Raw genomic sequence first — 22,883 nt, 5'->3', positions numbered from 1 at the left:
TCCCACCACCGCGCTGTTAGTTCTTCTGTTTCATCCACACACTTGCTGTTCCACTTACTTCAGTCATTTCCAGGGGCTTCGGCCCTGTTGTTCTCTACCATCTCTCTTTATGTTGACTAATTTCATGGTCTTTATGTTATTGGGTATTATGAGAGCCTCTGGACCATTAAAAGTTTTCCCCTACCACCATCCTTTATGGTCAAGGCCATCAGGGTATCAGTTGACCTACATCTATGCAATAAGGGATGCAGGACTCCATGTAAACTCCCAGAGAGCAGAAGCTATCTCCATTTTTGTTCACTGTTGTTGTATCCCCAGATCGTAGGACAGGTGAGCCAACGTGCTTACTCAGTGTTTGTGCAAAGGACGCATGAAGAAGTTGAAGATGGAAGGTTAGCACTCTGTCCTTGGGCAGGCACCACGTGGGCTGATGTGGGCTGATATTATGGTAGGCTAACTTAGACACGTTAGCAGTTGTAGCCAACAATCTATCATCAAATTCTGAGCCAAGGCCCTGGTTGCTGTGCTGTGAAACAGTTTGCCCCAAGAAAAGAAAATAAGTTATTTCTTCATGGAACAATAATTTTATCCCTTCAAAAAGTCACTTTTGCCAGGTGTGGTGGCTCATGCCTGCAATCCTAGCACTCTTGGAGGCTGAGGTGAGTATATCACTTGAGCTCAGGAGTTTGAGACCAGCCTGAGCAAGAGCAATACTCTGTCTCTACTAAAAATAGAAAAACGGAGGCAGGAGGATCCCTTGAGCTCAAAAACTTGAGGTGGCTGTGAGCCACAGCACTGTCGTCAGGGTGCGAGGGTGAGACACTGTCTCAAAAAAAAAAAAAAAAAAAAAAAGTGGTAATTCTAACACTCTGGGAGGTCTAGGTGGGAGGATTGCTTGAGCTCAGGAGTTCAAAAGCAGCCTTAGCAAGAATGAGACCCCATCTCTAAAAACATAGCTAGGCATTGTAGCAAGCACCTGCAATCCCACCTACTCTGGAGGCTGAGGCAAGAGAATCACTTCAGCCCAAGAGTTTGAGGTTGCTGTGAGCTATGCACTCTACTGATGGCGACAAAGTAAGACTCTGTGTCAAAAAAAAAAAAAAGTTTTTATTTTTCTCTATTAAAAGCTTGACTAGTCCTGTAGTTTAATTATTGCCAGGAAATTTCCTCCTTCCCACCTGGTTTTCTCCCTGAATATTCTCTAGTCAATGGTTTTCAACCTTTAATCTTTAGAGACTTAGTGAGTGCACAAACAGTTGATTGGAATGTTGATACTGAAGCTTAGGTAACACTGAAAGCGTGGAGCTCTACCTCATCAAAACAACTTCACTCATCTCAGTGATTTACTTTGAAATAGACAACTGCTACTCTTTTGCATTTGTAGGCTAGATTTGGTCTAATAAGATATCCCTAATCTTTCTTATGTATTGCAAATTCTACAAAATCTTTAATTTTAAAAAGGGATTTCTTAGCCAGACATGGTGGCTCATGCCTATAATCCTGGCACTCTGGGAAGCCAAGGCAGGTGGATCGCTTGAGCTCAGGAGTTGGAGACCAGCCTGAGCAAAACCCCATCTCTACTAAAAATAGAAAAACTCACCAGGTATTGTGGCAGACACCTGTAGTCTCAGCTACTTGGGAGGCCGAGGCAGGAGGATCTCTTAAGCCCAAGAGTTTGAGGTTGCTATGAGCTACGATGACACTACTGCACTCTCCTTTGGGCAACAGAGTGAGACCCTTCTCAAAAAAAGGGGGCAGGGGTTCTTAACAAAAATTGGAAGACATCAAGATGTCCTTCGGCAGGTGAGCAGATAAACTTTATACATCAATAAAAAAGAATGAGCTCCTAGCCAGACAAGAACATGGATGGATCGTAAGTGCACATTGCTAAGTTAAAGAAGCCAGTCTGACAGGGCTGCTAACTGTATGACTGTGTTTATCTGACATTCCAAAACTATAGAACAAGTGAACAGATCAGTGGTTACCAGAGGTTCTGAGAAAGGGGAGGGGGCTTGAATAGGTGAAGTACAGGGGATTTTTTTTTCTTTAGGGCAGAGAATTATTCTATGATGGTGGATACATGTCCCCATCCATCTGTCAAAACCAGACAACTTTCAGCACAAAGCTGCAGAGCCATACCAGAGGGCACTGACCCCAGCAGGAACCTCGCAGTCTCCCTCCAGCAGCCCCACAAAGCCTGCACCCTGCCTCTGCCTCTGAATCTCTCCACTGCTGCTTCTTCCCACACTGACTGCTTATTCTGACGTTTTCTCTCCCCATGGGGCCCCACCTCCCCACTTTGGTTTCTGAGTGGCCTCTGTGGTCTGCTGGCTACTGCCTGCTTCCTTCCTTCAGTGGCTCTCAGCTTCTTCCTTCCCTACTGGCTCCAACTGCTAAGATGGAGATGTAATTGGTTTGGCTGCTCCCTTTCCATAAGCTCCATCTCTTTGGGGGTGGGTATGCCCCTGAGACTTACCTTTGGCCCAGGTAGATGATGATGAGATACACAGCGAGTCCACCTGTGCCTAAGGGCTTGCCTCTGGTCACCCTTTCACTCTTGAAGAGACAGGTGCTTCTCATGACCTTTACAACCCAGAATAAACTCCCCATCATCTCCCACAGTTGGAAATCCATGCTTCCGTGCCCTATGCTTCTCCTGTCATGGTATAGTAATGGCCCCTTATCCAAGGTTTGTTTCAGTTACCCATGGTCAACCACATCAAAAATATTATAAATGGAAAATTCCAGAAATAAGGAATTTGTTTCAAATGCCATGCCATTCTTAATAGTGATGAAATCTTCTGCTCTGTCCTTGAACCATCCCTTTGTCCAGCATATCCATGCTATAGACACTCCTGCACATTTGTCACTAAATAACTGTGTCAGCTATCATACTGAAAACACATGGTACGTATGGGGTTTGGAACTATTCAAGGTTTCAGGCATCCACTGGGGGTCAGAACATTTCCTCCTCCGATAAGAGAGGACTACTTTACCTATAAGTCTGTATTACACTTGCTTCTTTTCTCATTTTTCTCCCTCATCGGACTGTAAGGCCCTGGTAATCGTTTTTGGTAAGGTTGCCAAAACAAAATACCATACAATGGGTGGTACACATAACAGGAATGCATTCCCTCACAGTTGCGGAGGGTAGAAGTCCAGGATGAAGGTGTCCGCAGGGCTGATTTCATCTGAGGCTTCCCTCCTTGGCTTGTAGATGACCGTCTTTAAATGTTTTCCTTGTACACATGTCTGTGTCCTAATCTCCCCTTTTTATAAGGACACCATTGAATCAGGGCCCACCCAGCTGACCTTAATCATCTTTTTAAAGGCCCTATCTCCACATACAGTCACATTCTGAGGTTCTGAGGGTTAGGACTTCAACAAGGACAAAAGCCATGTGCTCTGAGTCATTTTATACCCAGCTCAGAGCCATAATGGGGCGCGCAAAATGCACTCAACTTTTTTGAAGGAAAGAACTGAAGCTTAGGTAACACTGGTGGGAGGGATGGTTCAGAGTCAGCAGCTTAAATCAAGATGAGGAAAAGTGTGGGGAACACTCAGGGAGCGACCCCCAACCACTTCTCCTTTAACAACACTCTTTTCACCTGCCAGAAGTCACATAGCCCATGCATTCTTTTAGTACCGGCAAGCACACAGTTTTTCCTCTTTAAGGTTGATCTCTACCCCATGTGCTAAGATTTATACAACCTTGTTAAGATACTGTATAAAATTTGGTGCTGGCCACAGCCATCAGCTCGTCAGCTCTCCCGACCCCATCCTATTTTGGTCTCTTGTGTGTCTTCTATCCTCATTTCCCACCATTTCCACTAAGGTTATTTCTCCTTCTTCACACTGGTTCATGTGACAAAAGGAATGAGTATAAGCTATACAAAGGAAATAGTGACTGGCACAATGGGCTGAGTGTTAATTTGGAGAGCTGTTGGAAATGAAGTTGATGGCTAAGGTCAGGTCCAAGCTTGAATCCCTAGATGCCCTGCTGAGGCATTTAGAATTTGCACCGCTGTGGGGCGGCGCCTGTGGCTCAAGGAGTAGGGTGCCGGTCCCATATGCCGGAGGTGGCGGGTTCAAACCCCGCCCTGGCCAAAAAACCACAAAAAAAAAAAAAAAGAATTTGCACCGCTGTGGTCATGGAGTGGTCATGAGCCAAGGAATAGCATGAGGGAAATGATATTTGAATGTCAGTGAAAAATCTGGCATTGAAGAACTTTTGCCTAGAGATACACAATTTTATAAAGAATTCCAGAAAATTGTGTGGGGAAGGGTGGGCAACTGACTCAAGGTTGATTTTTCTAATGATATAACATTAGGGAACAAGACCATTGAGACTTCTTTTAAAAATTGATTCCTTTTATAACACAGCCAGGTCAATTTCTAGGAGGGGTGAGTAATCACCATTGTTTAGCAGGTTCCAAGAGCCAGAGTCAGCCCACCAGTCTTCTTGGAGACCCTAGCAAACGGCTCTCTCTTTTATTATTTTGATTTTTGTGTGTTTATCTAGTCCCCATCACACTATCATTGGTCTGTGTTTGTCAAAGTTTCTCTTATACTAATTCAAAATAATGCAGGGAGAAATGGGTGAGGGCTAGGATGAAACAAGATTGGCCTAGAGCTGTGGAATGCTTAATGTTGAGTTCTGCAACTTCTCATGTAGTTGTAGGGGATCAGCTTTGATGAGTGCTCTCAATTGGTTGTTGTCAACTTCTGATGGCCTCCACTTCACTCCTCATCTTCAAGGCTCTCTTCTCTTCCTTGCAAAACTTATTGAGCCACCACTGCACTGTATGTTCATTAGCATTTCCTGGGCCAAATGCATTGCTGATGTTATGAGTTGTCTCCACTGCTTTATGGCCCATTTTGAACTTGAATAAGAAAATCGTTCGAATTTTCTTTTTGTCTAACATCATTTCCATAGCCCAAAACAAATATAAGATAAACAGTAAGAAATAAGTCATTAGCAAAAAAAAAAAAAGAAATGCGCATTAAAATGATGTATAATGTAATGACATTATTAAGAATGTATTCCAGTATCAAATGGCAAATTTCAATAAGGCAAAAATCACAACTACTTTTGCACCAACCTAATATTTAAGCAAGAAGATTTCTAAGCTCAAGGACATTTTGAGGTGTGTGTGTGGAGGGTAGGGGTTGGAGCCGGCCTCAGTGCTTCAACTCTGTCTTCGAGTTGACTGTATTTTCTCAGGCTGGCTGACTGTACAGAACTCACATCTGGGGTGGATGCATCCCTAATGTCCTTCAAAGAGGGAAGAGGACCCTTACAGAACCAACTAGAAAATTCTGGGGAAACACTGATTGGGTCATTTAACCACCCCTGCCCCAAAAGATGCTTATGGTTGACCTGTGATGCTAATCTAGGCTGATAAAATAATAAATTTTTTTTGGGACAGCAAATTATTTTCATTCCAAGAACTTTGAAGCTATGTATTTGACCCTGGTGACCTGTTAGCCTGAATTTTCCTGGATGGTCCTAATTTCATTCACTGTTATTTTTTCCTCAAAAAAGATGATTTTAACTGTATAACTAAAAGGGATACATTTTTGTACACCTTTGTCAACATGTGAATGAGTGAATGAATTCACAAATCTGAGGGTCATTTATCAAACCTGGTATATTGCTGTACTTCAGAGTACACTGGAAAATTAACAGGAATCTCTGGACCTTTCTTTTCTGTCATTTGGGCTCTTTCATTTGTGTGTTGACCCATATGAATGGGATCCTTGTGACTCTGGGTTCTGTTTGCCCACTGTCCAGATCCGGGGTGTTATTGACCTACCAACAATCAGTGAAGGATTTGTTTGCTTAACAATTGAGAAATAATGTTTCCTATGTTAGACTAGTTGAGGCGTGGGGCTGCTGGCTGCCTGATCCTTATCATTCAAACTCTCTTTGAATGAAAGTTGTGGGATTGTAAGGGAAGAAATTTGGAGTTTGCAAAGCTTAATAATAATTCTTCTCCTCTTTTAGCTTCAGACTAAATATGAGGCCCTTGATCCAGTGGCTTTTTCCCAAGGCCAGGGGCAGGTAGGATCACTGGAAAGAGGACATTAGGGCAGGAAACTGGTGAGGAACTAAAAGCACACAGACAACATCCACATTGGAGAGTAGACAATAGCAGTAAGGGTTCAGAGGGAGAGATGAGTCTGTGAAACACCGGAAAGAAGAATCCATAGAACTTGGTGACACAGTGGAGGTACAGAGAGAAGAGGAGGAGGAAATCATGGCCAAATGGCTTCTAGTCTGTGGAAGAGACAGAGGAAAGGCTTTGCCATTAAGAGAAATGGGGATGTTAGGAGGTAGAATGTGGAGAGATGGAAAACCATCTTCAAGTGGTTGGAAACCCAAGGCCACTTTTGATTAATGGTCAGGAAGGGAAGTGTGGAGTGATGGAAACCCCGGTCAGACAGGTCCCTGGCCTCAGATCAAAGACCATATAGTTAGGGGTCACAGCATATAAGCCACACAAGCCGCTAACAAAAAGGATTCCCACATTATTTTAACATACTTTCAAGGTCAAATTTATATGTGGCCCTGAAAGTGTTGAAACCAATCAGCTGGAATATATCCATTTTTTTTTCTTTTCTTTCTCTTTCTTTTTGGGCGGCGCCTGTGGCTCAAGGGGTAGGGCGCCAGTCCCATATGCCGGAGGTGGCGGGTTCAAACCCAGCCCCGGCCAAAAACCAAAAAATAAATAAATAAATAAACTTATGGAGAATTTTTTAAATATATAAAAGTAGAAAGAATTACATTAAAAACTCCCACGTTTCCATTATCCAGCCTCAACAATGATCTTTCATGGACAATCTTGTTTCATCCCAACCTTCACTTACTTCTCCTTGCTTTACTATTAACAAATTCCAGATACCATATCTTTCACAGTAAATACTTCAGTATGAAATTCTAAAGACTCTATTAAAAAAAAAAAAGCACCATACCATTATCACATCTTAAAATTAACAATAATTTCTTACATTATCAAAAAGTCAAATCGAGTTCAAATTTCCATTTTTAAAAATAGTTTATTTGACAATGTACTCATTACTAATATGAAGCCAGTAGATGATCTAATTTACACCCACATAGGAGAAAACTTCAATTAAATTCAATTCCAGTTGGGGGGGAAGGGAACAAGGAAGGGGGAGGAGAAAAGGGGGGCTGGGGTGCTCCCACTGAATGGGCACAATGTAGGGGTGTATGGCACACCTTTTGGGTGTGGGACACAACTACACCAAGGACTCTGCCTAACAAATTCAAATATTGTGACCTCACATTAACCTGAAATTAAAAAAAAAAGTTTATTTGAATCAAGATTCAAATTAAGACCACAGATTGGGATTGGTTAATAGGCATTTAAGTCTCTTTACTCTGGATTTCACCCCTCCCTCCTCTTTCTCTTATATTGCTTCTCCTTCCCCCAGCTTGCAATTTATTCATTTTTTTTTTTTTTTTTTTTTTTTTGTAGAGACAGAGTCTCACTTTATTGCCCTCGGTAGAGTGCCGTGGCGTCACACGGCTCACAGCAACCTCTAACTCCTGGGCTTAAGCGATTCTCTTGCCTCAGCCTCCCGAGTAGCTGGGACTACAGGCACCCGCCACAACGCCCGGCTATTTTTTTGTTGCAGTTTGGCCGGGGCTGAGTTTGAACCCGCCACCCTCGGTATATGGGGCCGGCACCCTACTCGCTGGGCCACAGGCGCCGCCCCTTGCAATTTATTTTTTAAGAAATGGAGCCGTTAACCATGCTGACTTTCCCACCCTCTGGACAGAGAGAGTTCCTTGGGCTCTGGATTTTGGCTGCATTCCTTTGGTGTACTTCAACTTGTTCTGCTGTCTTATATGTCCTATACATTGGAAGCCGACATCAGATTCAGATCCATTTTTATTTTAAATGTTATGCAAAAAGACACACAGTGAAGGTGTCAGAAGGAGCCGCGGCAATGGTGGAATGAGCAGGAAATAGCTGAAAGTGAGAAGGGTCTGAGATCAACACCCACGGAAGGGCGATCTCTAAGGAGAGCCGGAGAAAAGGAGACTCGTGGGCAGGCAGCCGAGCGGCTGCGGCTCGGGTCCTCCCCGGGGAGCGCGCTGTCGCCTTCCTTCCTGTCCCTGTCCAGCCCGCGCAGGGGCGCGCGAGCTCGGGAGGCGGCGTTCCCTGCCCGGCCTCTCCTGCTGAGAAAACGATGGGACGAGCCCACCTGTCCTCTCCAGTAGCGTCCGGCAGCCCCAAGAGGGAAAGCAGGCAGAGATCTGCTTTGGGCTCCCGAAGCTCAGACACTCGACCGCCTGCAAGCGCCAAGGCGAAGGGCTCGGAGACCCGCCCTCGGGGCGCACTCTTCCGGGCGTCCTTGCGGCATTCCTCGGCGCGATGGGGGCGCTCCAGGGGGCTGGGATGGCTCCAGGCTTCGCGCCTTCAGTCTGCGAGAGTAGGCGGTGGCGTGCTCCTCGCCCTCCGCGCTCATCCCTCACTACGGTCCCCGCGGCCGCCTTTGCAGTTGCACCCGCGCCCACTCGCCTGCCAGCCCCGCGCCTCTCTGCAGAGGGCTCCCGCTGCTCCAGCTGTCCCAGGGTCGCTCCAGGTGCTGGGGAAAGCCGCTTTCCCCGCTACTCGGCCTTGCTCTTCGCCCACTACCTTCACACTCCCCTCCCTGCCATTCGCCACTTTCTGTCTGTGGCGGCATTTGCAATCGCTCTTGCGCGGACCTTTCAGTGATAGAACTTTGGGGCGTCCGCATCCAGGAGCACCAGCCTGGAAAAGGCAGTGGGCTGCACCACACTGCAGACGTGCCTGGTCTGAGGTGGGTGGATTGGGCCCGCTTCGCCATTAGTGTCCCGGCAGTGCTCATGTGGCTGCTCTGCCCAGCCTCAGTGCACAGAGGCAGGAACAACAACTATTTCTCTGCCTTGGAGAGTTCTAGAAAAAGGCTGCACACACCACAATCGTGGCCCTTCACAAGGAACTACTGGTCAGGGCTTTTAAGCCCTTTTAGGAAACTTGTCAGGTGAGAAACCCTAACTCTGCTTCCTTCTAACTGCTTAGGTGACCAAAGATCTCAGCGTCACTCACTGCTTTGGTTTGACATCTAAGGTCTCCATTAGGGGAGTAACTGAGGTGGTACCAACGATAACCAATGCCACAGTAAACACCAGAATATAGATGAGTATCCACAGCACCACAGGCTCAACCTTGAAAAGTAAGGCTTTTCGGGAACGGAACACAGGATAGTTAGGTTCTAATGGGTGCAGGGAGACTTCTGGGGTGAGAGGTCGCAAACATGGAACACCCCAACATAAAGTTGTGGATCTTAGAATCTGCCGGATGGGGAAGACAGGAGATAAGATAATGAAAAGAAACTAACATTTTATTGAGTACTGAGACAAGCACTGTGCTGACGCTGAGTACTTGAAAAGGTTAACTTCTGGGAACAGAAGTGGGTCAGGGTGAGGGTTAAAATGATCCAGGTGGAAACCAACATCTTTTGTTACTCCCCTCTCCCTAAAATAAAACCAGTCTGTGCAGAATGAAAGACTTAAAAGAAGTGGATGTGAGTGGTAGGAGAATCCCAGTGACTTCAACACAGATCAATTTCTTATCAAAAGCCTCCCAAGAGGATCTCTGCCCCAAACAAGGCACAAGTGCACACCAGTGATACTAATAATGCAGCTGGTTCTGAAGTGCCCCAGGGCATTACAGGGCTGAGTCCCAGAACTGAAATGACTTGAGCCTGCTGCTCTCTGGATTCCTACAGGCCACATGGCCACCACTTCTTCGCATAAAGTAGGAGGGACATGTCTCCACCACTGTCCAAATTCTTATCTCCTGAGAAATTTTACCAAAAACTACTTACTGCCTAATAGAGACAGGCTGGGTTTTCCAGCACATGAGCTGTTTTCACTATGCTCACTAAACAGGGTGCAATTCCCCCTGAAGCCCTCAGACAAGCTGCAAAAGTTGCAGAGATCAGCCCTGGTGAATGGCTGACCTCTTAAATCCCAATGTAAACACAGGAGCCCACAGGACAGCCCCATGGCAGTGGGCAAGTCTGCAAGGCTGCCTGGCTAATGGGCCCTGTGCTGGTGATGGCTGCCTTAGCTTTAAAATCACCATATGGTACCAACAGATGCAAAGCTAGCAGGTTTTACTGTTTAAGGAGGGTAGATTTAACTTCTATGTGATCTGGGTTATCACTAATGCTGTTTCCCTGTTATAGAAATTGCTTTTTACTGCTTGTTTTTCTAAAATTGTTTTCTCCCTGTGACTAATGCAAACAATAAAAGGAAGGTGATTGGAGGTAGGGGGAATATAGGAAAAAATCATGGGAGATAGGATTCCAAAACCACAAACCTGAGAAAAGGGGAAGAATAGGATAGAGGATGCTTTGTTTTTAATTGCAGTCGAATTGCCCAGCAAAGACTCACAGAAGTGAATTATGATTCCAAAAATTATCTGCCCAGCTTGTAGTCGTTGATACATTTTAATCCTTATGTGCGACATTAACAGCTTGGGTGTATATTAATTATCTGCCATCTGGCCTATTTATTTCAAATAGAGCTTCTGAATTATGTGGATTTTTATGCAGTTTGTTTTTTATATATATTTTTTCCTTTCACAATCCAAAATGGAAAGAAACGCAGCACTCATGTTCAGCAGTTCATTCTCTGAAGTTAAAAGAAGTAAAAATGTGTTTTCTCTCTTAAAGTTATTTGTTTGATTACCTGAAATCATTAAAGCATCCACGGTAGATTCAAATCTTAATGTTAGCAAGATTCCAGCAGATAAAATCTGGTGACTTGATTTTATCTGATAGTGGCATAAATATGTATATAAATAGATTAAAATGACAAGCAGGCATATCCATTTATGAAGAGCCAGACACTATTCTCAGCACCTCACAACTGTTAACTCACTTATTCTTCATGACTATTTCATATCCATTTATGAAGAGCCAGACACTATTCTCAGCACCTCACAACTGTTAACTCACTTATTCTTCATGACTATTTCTAGGAAGTAGGCATTTTCATTACCCCATTTTATGGATGAGAAAATTGAGGCGGAGAGAGGTTAAATGTCTTATCAACAATCACTGGCAAGTGGAGGAGCTAGTGTATAAACCCAAGCTGCCTGGTTCCAAAGCCACATTCTTGGTTGGCACACTAAGCCTCTTTAAAAAAGAGAGAGAGGGCGGCACCTGGGGCTCAAGGAGTAGGGCGTCAGCCCCATGTGCCAGAGGTGGTGAGTTCGGGCCCGGGCCCGGCCAAAAAATGGAAAAACAAAACAAAACAAAAGAGAGAGAGAGAGACCTTGCCCTTGGGACACAGATAATCAAGGTGGCTACCTTGAGTTGAGTCCCTTTTTGGTAGGCAGCTCATGAGTTAAGAAGTATGAGTAACAAAGGTCCAGATGGGTTAAGTAACCTGTCCCAGACTGTGCACCCGGTATGTGGTTGGACAGGTTTTGAATTCATTATGTAACAACAGGAACATTTCAAACTGCTTTGAGGTAAATAAAAGTCTTAGGGAAAAAATATTTTATATTTTAATTCAACAGAATTTTTAAATCGCCAACTATATGACAACACAGCTTTGAAGTAAACAATCATACAAGGAAATATGAGGTGGTAGCAGTAGTCTTATGTAAATAACACAACTCTAAACCTTGATAACTTTAGAATCTAATAGATAATTGTGATTATACACACAAAAGTTTATGTTTGATTAATGTTGAAATGTTAGATGGCTCCATAACTAATTCATTGTCTTACTTGTTTGTTCTGTGTCTTCTACTAGAATATAAGCTCCATGAGAATAGCCACCTTGTTTCCTTGCTCACGGCTATGGAAAAGGGCTTGGTACACAGCAGGTGCTCAATAAATGAACAGTGAGGGAATGCATGAGCATATTTGCCGATTTTGTTGAGCTGTGAGCTTAGGTAACCTCACTGAGAATGAGATCATGGCCAATGAAGAAAAAGATGTCATTTTGAGGAATTTTGCCAACTTGAGGATGGCAGGAGAAAGAAGACAGAAAACAATGAGGATGGAGGGCAAATCAAGAAAGTGGGATTGGGAAGTGGAGGATAGCATTAGGTAATGTTGGAAAAAAGCTCAAAAGGACAAGAATTGGGAGTGCACCATTGAATTTGGTCTTAGGGCAGCTGCAGAAAGAAATTGGAGAGGACCCCTATTTGCACAGGAATTATGGAGTAATTAGGACACTAGGCAGGAAATTTGGCAGTGAAGGAGAAGGAAAGAGAGATGGCATTTACTTGCAGAATGCAAGGACTTTGATTCTTAATTCAGTAGAAAGTTTCACGTTGTTACTGGAGGCTCTCTGTCACTCATCTTTTGTCCTAAGGAGACAAAGGAGGCCTTCAATTTCATGAGTGCCCCAGTGATGCTTTTGAGAGCTCAGGCTTTGGAATCAGACATCCCATATTCAAATCCTAGTTCCTAATATTATGAGGGAAAATTACTTAATTCCTTAAATTTTCTCCTCTGTGAAGTGAGAAATTTAGCTCACTTCAAAATCAGCTCTGTTTTTGAAACAGAGTCTCACTTTGTCGCCCTTGGTACTTGGTAGAATGCCTCAGCGTCATAATTCACAGCAACCTCAAACTCTTGGACTCAAGCGATCTTCTTTGTCAGCCTCTTTAGCAGCTGGGACTACAGGTGCCTGCGACACCTGTATTTTAAAATAAAAAAATAATAGTTGGGCGGGGGGGTTGTTTTGACAGAGCCTCAAGCTCTTGCCCTGGGTAGAGTGCCGTGACATCACAGCTCACAGCAAACTCCAACTCTTGGGCTCAAGCGATTCTCCTGCCTCCGCCTCCCAAGTAGCTGGGACTACAGGTGCCCGCCACAACGCCTAGCTATTTTTTGGTTGCAGCTGTCATTGTCATTTGGCAGGCCCGGGCTGGATTCGAACCCGCCAGCTCAGGTGTATGTGGCTGGTGCCTTAGCCACATGAGCCACAGGCACTGAGCCTGTTTGTTGTCTGTTCTCCACAGGTTTAGGAAAACAGCGCACTGAGTGGGGAAAACATCCTCCTCACCAGCACCAGCTCTTGTTTTGCCACTTATAACCAACCCAGAAACACCAACAGAAGCAAAGAAAAAAACTTCCCAACAAAAGCATGTTCCATACAGTCAAAGGACCAGGAAAGGGGTCGCCTAACAGGACAGAAATGTTCAGACTATAGTGACTTGCTCCAACTAAAAAGCACTGAAAAAACTGCAGCCCCACCCCTGCCCACACGAGCCAGGGCAGAGTAGAAGCCCAGACTTCCAGTAACAAGGGGCAACACGTGCCCTGGTGTGGTATCAGAGGTCACAGGGGGCCGGCACTTTCATCCCTGCCTAACAGTAAAAAGGCTCCTGCTCCCAGGGTGTCAGAGGACAGCACATGTGGTGTGTGAACCTTCACCCACTGGCAGCAGTTACCCGGCACTCTCTCCTCCTCCTGAGAAGAGGCCTGCCCAGAGAGGCAGCACTTTCCCCACTGCCCAGTGGCAGTGAGGCCACATGGGGAACCAGTGGGTATCCAGAACTCCCACCCCCACTCCAGTGTGGACAGAGGCCAGGTGCTCCCCAGCTTGCTGTTGGTAGGAGAGCCAGCTAAAACAGAAGGTTTACCAAGACAGGTTCAGGAAGACAGCGCCCTGGGTGGGGAAAACATCCTCTTCACCAGCACCAGCTCCATCCACATTAAATGGATCTTAAAAATTTATCTGAATGAAAATTAGTTTAGAAGGAGCTGAATTATAAGTCTGCCTCACATTCCTTGGTGGAGCCCTGGGCCCAGCACACACCACTTCTCCTGGTTGTTATGGTTCAAGTCTGAGCTAACCCCTGGGGAAATGGAATAGGTCAAAGTAAAACTCCTTTTTTATTTTGGACCTGCCCCAAACCAAGAGGATAAAACAAAACAGGTAGTCAAGATGATTTAGTGAACTGTGTGATCTGCTAACTTGCAGTGTGGTTTTACAGAAGCCTCCAATTTATTCCCTTCCTCTCTTCCACTGCCTTTTCACTGTTTGAAGAGTGAAAGGGAGAAAAAAGAGGAAATAAAAAAAATTTAAAAACCTTTTCTTCTCGTTCTAGTAAAAGACAGTGAAAGAGGAAGCTGAAGGGACTGTCTGGGTGAAATTTGGGTTTCTCTAGACTCTAAATTACCCCACTTTAGACAAACTAATTTCTTCAAAAGACAAATTTATGAAAATGATCAAGTAGAGAGTGACTACCAACTTCTCAAAGAGTTTTTATTTTTAATAAAAGGGATTTAGGGGAATATTTCTTTAAAAAGTTACCTCAAATTTATTTAAAATACCCTTCAGCCTCAAATACACATGGAAAATTGAGTACAGATCTATGCTCAAGATGGATTTTCAAATCTGATGGTAAATGGTAACTGGGGCAATATTTGTGGATCCGTACACTGGGCTTCACGTTAATTCCATGTGGATCTAAATGCAAGAAATAGAAACAAAGAGGTACCAAAAGAAATTATGGGAGTAAAGTTTTTATGATCTTCACAGGGACAAAGAATATGAAGAATTAAGTCGAAGGCTAATGAAATGGCTTCTAAGTATATTTTTTAAAGGCTCAAATTTATCCATAATAAATTAAAGGCAAATGAAACTATACTGAGAAGTGACAGAAGTACATAAGTGCCCTGTTTCATTCTGCCCTGGAAATCCTCATAAATACTAGCAAAGGTTGTGCCAGCTTTTTGGAGAACATTACATATGGTGGCTTAAACGACTTTATTTGGTGTAAAGGCTGACCTCAGAAGGCTGGAGGCCTTAAACAAACCGAAAGAGAGAACATATACCACTACGTTAATCTTCTATAGGATAAAAATTAATAAGAATAGTTTTCTTGGCCAGGAGCAGTGGCTCACACCTGTAATCCTAACATTCTGGGAGGCTGAGGTGGGTGGATCACCTGAGGTCAGGAGTTCAAGACCAGTCTGAACAAAAGCAAGATCCCATCTCTACTATAAAAAGAAATTGAAAAACTAGCCAGGTGTTGTGGCAGGTGCCTGTAGTCCCAGCTAATCAGGAAGCTGAGGCAAGGAGATCGCCTGAGCCCAAGAGTTAGGTTGTTGTAAGCTATGATACCATGGCACTCTACCCAGGATGACAGAAAAAAACAAAAGAGTTTTCTTTCTTTTTAGAGTCTTGTTCTTTTACCTAGGCGTGGTATGATCATAGCTCACTGTAACTTCAAACTCCTGGATTCAAGTGATCCACTTGCCTTAGCCTCTCAAGTAGCTATGACTGTAAATGTGCACCAACCATGCTTAGCTACTTTTTAATTTTTTGTAGTAATGGAATCTTGCTATGTTTCCCAGACTGGTCTCAAACTCCTTGACTCAAGCCATCCTCCTGTCTGAACCTCCCCAACTGCTGGGATTTATAGGTGTGAGCTACCATGCCCAATCTAAGAATATTTTTCTAATCTCATTTTTTTCATACTGTATTACTAAGCTAAAATGCAGTCTAAAAACAACATGCAGAATGAATTATCTTTATATATGTATGTCAAGGGAAAAAATGTAAGGACATAGACAAAAAAGTTAATTGTGTTGTCAGTGGAAAAAATATGTTATTTCTATGCTTTCACTCAACAACCAATATATAAGACTTCTGTGACCCCAAAATACAGGTCTTCTCCCCACCAGCAAGAAAGCAATCACACCTGCAGTGGACACCAGCTGGCATCCTCCAATTTATTTCCAACATTACCTGGAGCTAGTGTCAACTGCTACAGGTTGAGGGCTCAGTCCCCAAGACTGCCCTCTTCCACTGCCAATGCCCATCACACACCCCAGGTTGTTTAACCTGTGCTTCTGCTCAATGGCTACAAATCAGGATTCCCACGATCCCCTTTTTAGGTTCGATTTATTTGCTAGAGCTGCTCACAGAATTCAAGGAAACACTACTCATTTTTATTGGTTTATTTATTTTTAATTTTTTATTGAAAAGATCTGTACTTTTTTTTTTTTTTTTTTTTTGAGAGTCTCACTCTGCCTCCCAGCCATGGTGACATCATAGCTCACAGCAACATCAAACTCTTGGGCTCAAGGGATCCTCCTGCTTCAGCCTCCTGAGTAGCTGGGACTACAGGTACCTGACACAATGCCTGGCTAATTTTTCTGCTTTTAGTAGAGATGGGGTCTTGCATTTGCTCAGGCTGGCCTCGAACTCCTAAACTCAAGTAATCCTCTCACTTCAACCTCCCAGAGTGCTAGGATTACAGGTGTGAGCCACCATGCCCAGCATATTGGTTCATTTTAAAAGATATTGCACATGAAAAGATGCATAGAGCAAGGTATGGGGGGAGAGAAGTGAGCTTGCATACCTTCCCTGGAAGGTTCCTCTAGGAACCTCGTGTTAGTTATCCAGAAGCTCTCTGAACCCTGTCCTCTTGAGCCTTTTATCAGATAGGCATGATTGATAACTATGTAGCAATGTGACTGGACAAAAAGAGTCTGATCTAACACTAACAGACTAAGTGGGGAGACCCAGCATGGCTTCTCCGTGTAGTGTTCTTCCCCCCAGAGTATGGGGCAGGACCCCTTCTGACACAGCAGTCTTATGATCCACAATCAGAAAGGTGGGGGAAGATTAGAGTCTTGCTTGGGAAGAAAAAGGAACAAGTAAGAGGAAGACAGAAGATGGTCAGAGAGAGATTCTATTTACTGAGGACTGCCTCGGAGGCCTAAAGTGCCCCAACATCATAATAAAAGACTAGAACAAGGGCTATGGGAGTTATGAGCCAGGAACTGACCAAAACCAATTATATGACCAAAACCAATGTGTGTGTGTGTGTGTGTGTGTGTGTGTGTGTGTGTCTCTCATAACATCACAGTCGTTATCTCCTACCTCGTAAAATTATGGGGGAGTAAAAATACTTTTTCTTTATACTTTTGTGTTTATTTTCCCAAAATTTCTGCAATGAACACGAGTTATTGTGTAAAAAGAAAACAAACACATTCATTCTTTTGAAAATGACCTCTTAAGAAAGAGTGTATTATTCCCACAGAAGTATTTCTAACAATCACATGGAATAGCCACAAGAAAAGGACAGAAGGGGTGTCTTTATGTTGATTAGTTTAAGTGAGAAATTTCTCAACTTATAAAATGAACATTAGGTAAAACAACTGCAGCAAGAAACAAATACAGGACAGAGTGAAAGAGCTTCTCAAATCATTAATGTTGCATTCCTAAAGAGGCCTTGTAGTACCCACAAAAGAGAAAGCTCCTGAACTTGCTGAGAAATTCATTATGCAGGCCTGTGTTTAAACACACTGGATATTATTATATAACTAAGCACCGGGAAGATTAATCGTGATTAAAAATAAAAGGGAAAACACACAGTACACAGAGGTAGGACTGTTTAATGGGAAAAGCATGACTCAAAGGAAACAGTATTTGTGCAGGGGATAAAAAGTCAACCCACAGATTTATCAAACAACAAAGACATTCTGTTTCATATATGATTTAAAAGGCACTGCTTATCCAAAGATATGATTACATTAGAAATAAAGTAAATAATATCCATGAGTATATACACAAAATTTATGAGTTATGGACCGTTTGTGGAAAAGTACTTGTTTTCAAATCGCATGCCATTCTTGAAACTCCAAATACCTTCATAGGACTTATTTTTCCAGCCTCATTTCTCCTTCCTCACACCGTTTTCCAATCATACTCAACAACTTAGTTTCTTGGACGTCATATGCATTGTCCCGATGCTACATCTTTAACAAACACACTTGCTCCACCCTTCGCATGTCAGCTCAAACCCTCACGTGTCCTGGGAGCCCCCATCCCACATTATACTGCAGCAGGTTCGTTCGGACCACAAAGATTTTTGAGCAGCCATCAGGATTCATGGCAGATTCTGACATACCAAGGTGAATAAAACATTGTCTGGCACTCAAGGAACACAGCTAAGTGAGGGAGAGATGTGTACACAGTAGTTTTACAAGACAGCATTTTGGGGGAAAGTATGGCTGTGCTTGATGAAGTAGCCCCAGGTTGTTATTAATCCACCACCCACCGATTCTCCTGAATTATTGGTCATAAACTAAAGCGGTCATAGAACAAGTAACATGAATCTATGAGTCAGGCTGAGTTTGTGGTATTAGCTCATGCTGGAACCTGTGGCCAACGGGACAGGCATTTAGGTTCTCATCCTGTTTAAAGGCATTCCAGTTCTTATTCTTTTCCAAATGCCATTCCCACAAAACAAAACACCCCAGGCAGGCCTCATTTGGTTCAGGCTGTCAGTTTGTGACTTCTGCATAATAATGTTAATGGCATCTGTTGTTTACCACTGTTCTAAGTACTTTACACGTAGAAACTCATCCCTCACAACCACTGAGGTTGACATGATTTTGGCTATTTTACAAATGGAGCAACGGAGGCTCAGGAGAACTTGCTAAGGTTACACAGCCGTTACTCCGGTGGCAGTCTGCCTCCTCCAGAGACCACTCTCTGGTCTTCATGTGGCACTACCCTACTGCTGGGGATGCAAACTCTTTCAATTTCTTTTTCAGCTAAAGCTATAGAATGAGTCACATTATTTAATAATTTATTGTGCCAAATATTTCTTTCTGTTGATGAACAAACTCTTTTAACTGGTGTATATAGATTTGATAGAAATACTCATGTCTACTTATCCATTGTTCCAGAAATTCAATCACCTCTCCTTTCTACCACCAGCTTTTTCACTTGAAGGGTCTAAATTTTAAGAAATAACTTCACATGAAATATATGCTCATTACAGGAAAAAATAGGTAAAGTGAAGTATCCAAATTATTTTAATGTATCCCCCCAACTCCTCTCCCCTCCTTCTGACCCATTTCTGATACTATTCTCAAATCTGGGTGTGTGTGGTTTCTTGCCCAGTCCTCCTTACTGAAACAAATGGTAGGATCATGTTTTGTTTTTATTTTTAATAACCATCTGCACAATGTTTACAACTCTGTGGATTCTTCCGGACAAGGCAATCAATTAGGCCAGTGTCTTCAGAGAAGTCCAATTTATATGAGCGAAAACAAATTCAAGGGCACCTAGGGATTTGCTGAAATGGGCAAAATATAAATTCCCAAGTCTTTGATCTTACTTCAGAGTGTCTCATTAGACCAAGGGATGTGGCCACTTTTGATTCACAAACTTTCCTAAGAATTCTGGACATTCTGTTCTTTTTACTTAAATAAGTTAAAGGCAAAAAAATTAGGAGTCTTCATCCGCTCTGCTTTCAGGCCTTTGTACACACTACTCCTTCCGCCAGGACCTCCCTGCAACATCAACACACCCTCCCCAAGCACTGGCTCCTACCCAACGGTCCTGACGCTGCTCACATGCCACCTCCTCTGGGAAACCCTCTTTGACCTCCAAGGTAGTTAAGTGTCCCCTCCCCTATATATCTAGTGACCAGCAATTAATATCTATTTCAATTGCCTATTTCTTGATCACCTAATTTGTAGTTGGAATTTACATAGTAATTACTTTTTTAACCTAATTTGTATCTGAAATTTATGCAGTAATACTTATTTCTAAAAAAAAAAAAAAAAAGTTGTGGCCTCTTTTAAACTTGGCAGTTTATTTTACAATCTCAATAATGGTAAGAAAAAATAATAATAATGGGCTTTGGCATTGGACTAATGTGGGTTTGGCATCCAGCTCTAGTACTAATAGTTATGTGACCTTAAATCTAACATCTCTAAGATAGTTGTATCATTTGGAAAATAAAGACCTATGTCACTATGAAGATTACAGCAGAAAGGGCAAAGCACACCATCTGTTTGTGTTCAGTTAAGCGTTACATTTTTCAAGATCAATTTAATTTCATCACAAGGAGAGCTTCAACCAAAAGGAGAGAAAGAATATTACCAATTGATTAAGAACTACCCAAAACTTATTTCATAATGATATGCAACTTTGCCTACATTGAGATTAATGTGTAATTCATACTTAGTATTTGTTATCTGTTGATGTCCACCTACTCAGTTATCAAAATACATTTAAAATGGTTTGAAATTTTATCTGACTTTTTAAAAATACTCTAATAAAACATCAGATTTGAAAAATAAAAACAAATGTTGGGGAGAAAAGGGCACACTTCTACACTGCTGGTGGGAATGCACACTAATACGTTCCTTCTGGAAGGATGTTTGGAGAATACTTACAGACCTAAAAATAGACCTGCCATTCGATCCTAGAATTCCTTTACCAGGTTTATACCCAGAAGACCAAAAATCACAATATAACAAAGACATCTGTACCAGAATGTTTATTGCAGCCCAATTCATAATTGCTAAGTCATGGAAGAAGCCCAAGTGCCCATAGACCCACGAATGGACTAACAAATTGTGGTACCCTGTTTCCCCGAAAATAAGACAGTGTCTTATTTTAAGGTGTGCTCCCAAAGATGCACTAGGTCTTATTTCCAGGGGACGTCTTATCTTTCCTGTAAGTAGGTCTTATTTTCGGAGGATGTCCTATTTTCGGGGAAACAGGGTACATGTATACCATGGAATATTATGTAGCCTTAAAGAAAGATGGAGACTTTACCTTTTTCATGTTTACATGGATGGAGCTGGAACATATTCTTCTTAGCAAAGTATCTCAGGAATGGAAGAAAAAGTATCCAATGTACTCAGCCCTACTATGAAGCTAAATTATAGCTTTCACATGAAGGCTATAACCCAACTATAGCACAAGACTATGAGGAAAGGGCCAAGGAAGGGGAAGGGAGGGGGGAGGTTAGTGTGGAGGGAGGGTAATGGGTGGGGCCACACCTATGGTGCATCTTAGAATGGGTACAGGCGAAACATACTAAAGACAGAATACAAATGTCTACGTACAATAACTAAGAAAATGCCATGAAGGCTGCGTTGAACAGTTTGATGAGAATATTTCAGATTGTATATGAAACCAGCACATCGTACCCCTTGATTGCACTAATGTACACAGCTATGATTTAACAATAAAAAAAAAAAAATGTTGGCACCCTCTAAGGGAGTATTTTTATGCCAGGAAATTACTAGTACAGTAGATTTCACTGAATCAGAGTCAATTTTTAATATTTAGATTGTTAACTTTACTTCATCCAAATCTCTAAGCATAAAATTTTAAATGGCTTAGAAAATATTTTGAAATTAGTAACAGTAAATTGGCTTCTACTCCAGTGAAGAATCCTGTAATCCAGTTGAGTGTTTAAGCCCTTATTTTTAGGACCCTTAGGAGCCAAGATGCTTAGCAGATGATTGCTGCCAAATTTAATATGGAAAGACCTGCACACAATACTCACTAACAAAGACTCTCTCCACTGAACCTTTCACGGCTGAAACACTCAGAATCCCAAGAGGAAACATGTCCCATTTCCTTGTACTTGCCTTTGAAGATAAGCTAAACAGCTTACTCAAGCCATAGAATTAAACAAGAGGATTTTTTTTAGCATCAGCACCAACTAAAAGTATGCTAACATACACAACCACAATGCACATTCATTCAATTATACATTTATTAATATCACTTTCTCTAAAAAAAAAGCCATTCTAAGTACTGGGAGAATGCCAAGATATATGAAACAATGTACTCATGCCCTCAAAAAGCTCTTCATTTGAATTTCGTTTGGAAAAATGTAATATTTTAAGCCACTCATAATTTAAGCAGCCACTAATTCATAGCTACAACCAAAGACTTAAGAGAAATGGGACAAAGGACAATATGGCAGGAGAGAAAAAAGAAAACTATGGCATAACCTTGGTCTTGGGAGACAGAGACTCATTTAGATTCTAGATAGACCAATTAGCAGCAATGAAAAGAATTTTGGAGCTCGGCGCCTGTGGCTCAAGCAGCTAAGGTACCAGCTACATACACCTGAGCTGGTGGGTTCGAATCCAGCCCAGGCCCACCAAAAAACAACATTTTATAACCATTTTATAACCATAAAATAGCCAGGTGATGTGGCAGGCACCTGTAGTAGTCCCAGCTACTTGGGAAGCGGAGGCAGGAGAATCACTTGAGCCCAGGAGTTGGAGGTTGCTGTGACCTGTGATGCCACAGCACTCTACCCAGCGTGACAGCTTGAGGCTCTGTCTCAAAAAAAAAAAAAAAAAAAAAAAAACACAGAAAAGAATTTTGTTTTTTGCAGTTGGTGTATCTTTTATAATTTAAAAGTTTAATGAAAGCATGCTTTATTTCATAGTTTTTAGAAAAATCAAATGAGAATATCAATGAAAGTATATAGCACAGTGCTTATCAGTGAGAAGTACAATGTGTATCAGTTTTAAAAAAATAGGATCCTGATAAGATATTCGATACAATACTGTTAATGTAATTTATACTAATACAAATTTTGTGAATACAATTTTGTTCATGATCATAATCATGCTGAATGACAGACTGAAGCAGTGGGATTAACAAAAAAAGTAAAAGCTTCTAGCATCACTCAGGGATAAAGTTAAAGTAAGGTCTTTTTTTTGAGATAGAGTCTCACTCTGTTGCTTAGGCAAGACACCCATCAACCTAGCACACAGCAACCTCAAACTCCTAGGTTCAAACTATCCTCCTGCCTCAGCGTACAGGGTAGTTGGGACTATAGGCACTGCCACGATTCCCTGCTAAATTTTCTATTTTTAGTAGAGATGGGGTCTTGCTCTTGCTCAGGCTGGTCTCAAACTCCTAAACTCAAGGGTTCTGCCTGCATCTACCTCTCAGAGTGCTAGGATTACAGATATAAGCCAGTGCAGCCCAAATGAAGAGTCTTGTCAGTTGCTGCCTTAACTTAAGGAAGTTATCATGGATAAACTTTCACACTAGATTATAA

This window comes from Nycticebus coucang, chromosome 13 (genome assembly GCF_027406575.1).
Source record: "Nycticebus coucang isolate mNycCou1 chromosome 13, mNycCou1.pri, whole genome shotgun sequence".
NCBI lineage: Eukaryota > Metazoa > Chordata > Mammalia > Primates > Lorisidae > Nycticebus > Nycticebus coucang.
The sequence above is the reverse complement of the archived record's forward strand: the minus strand, read 5'-3'. Positions refer to the sequence as shown.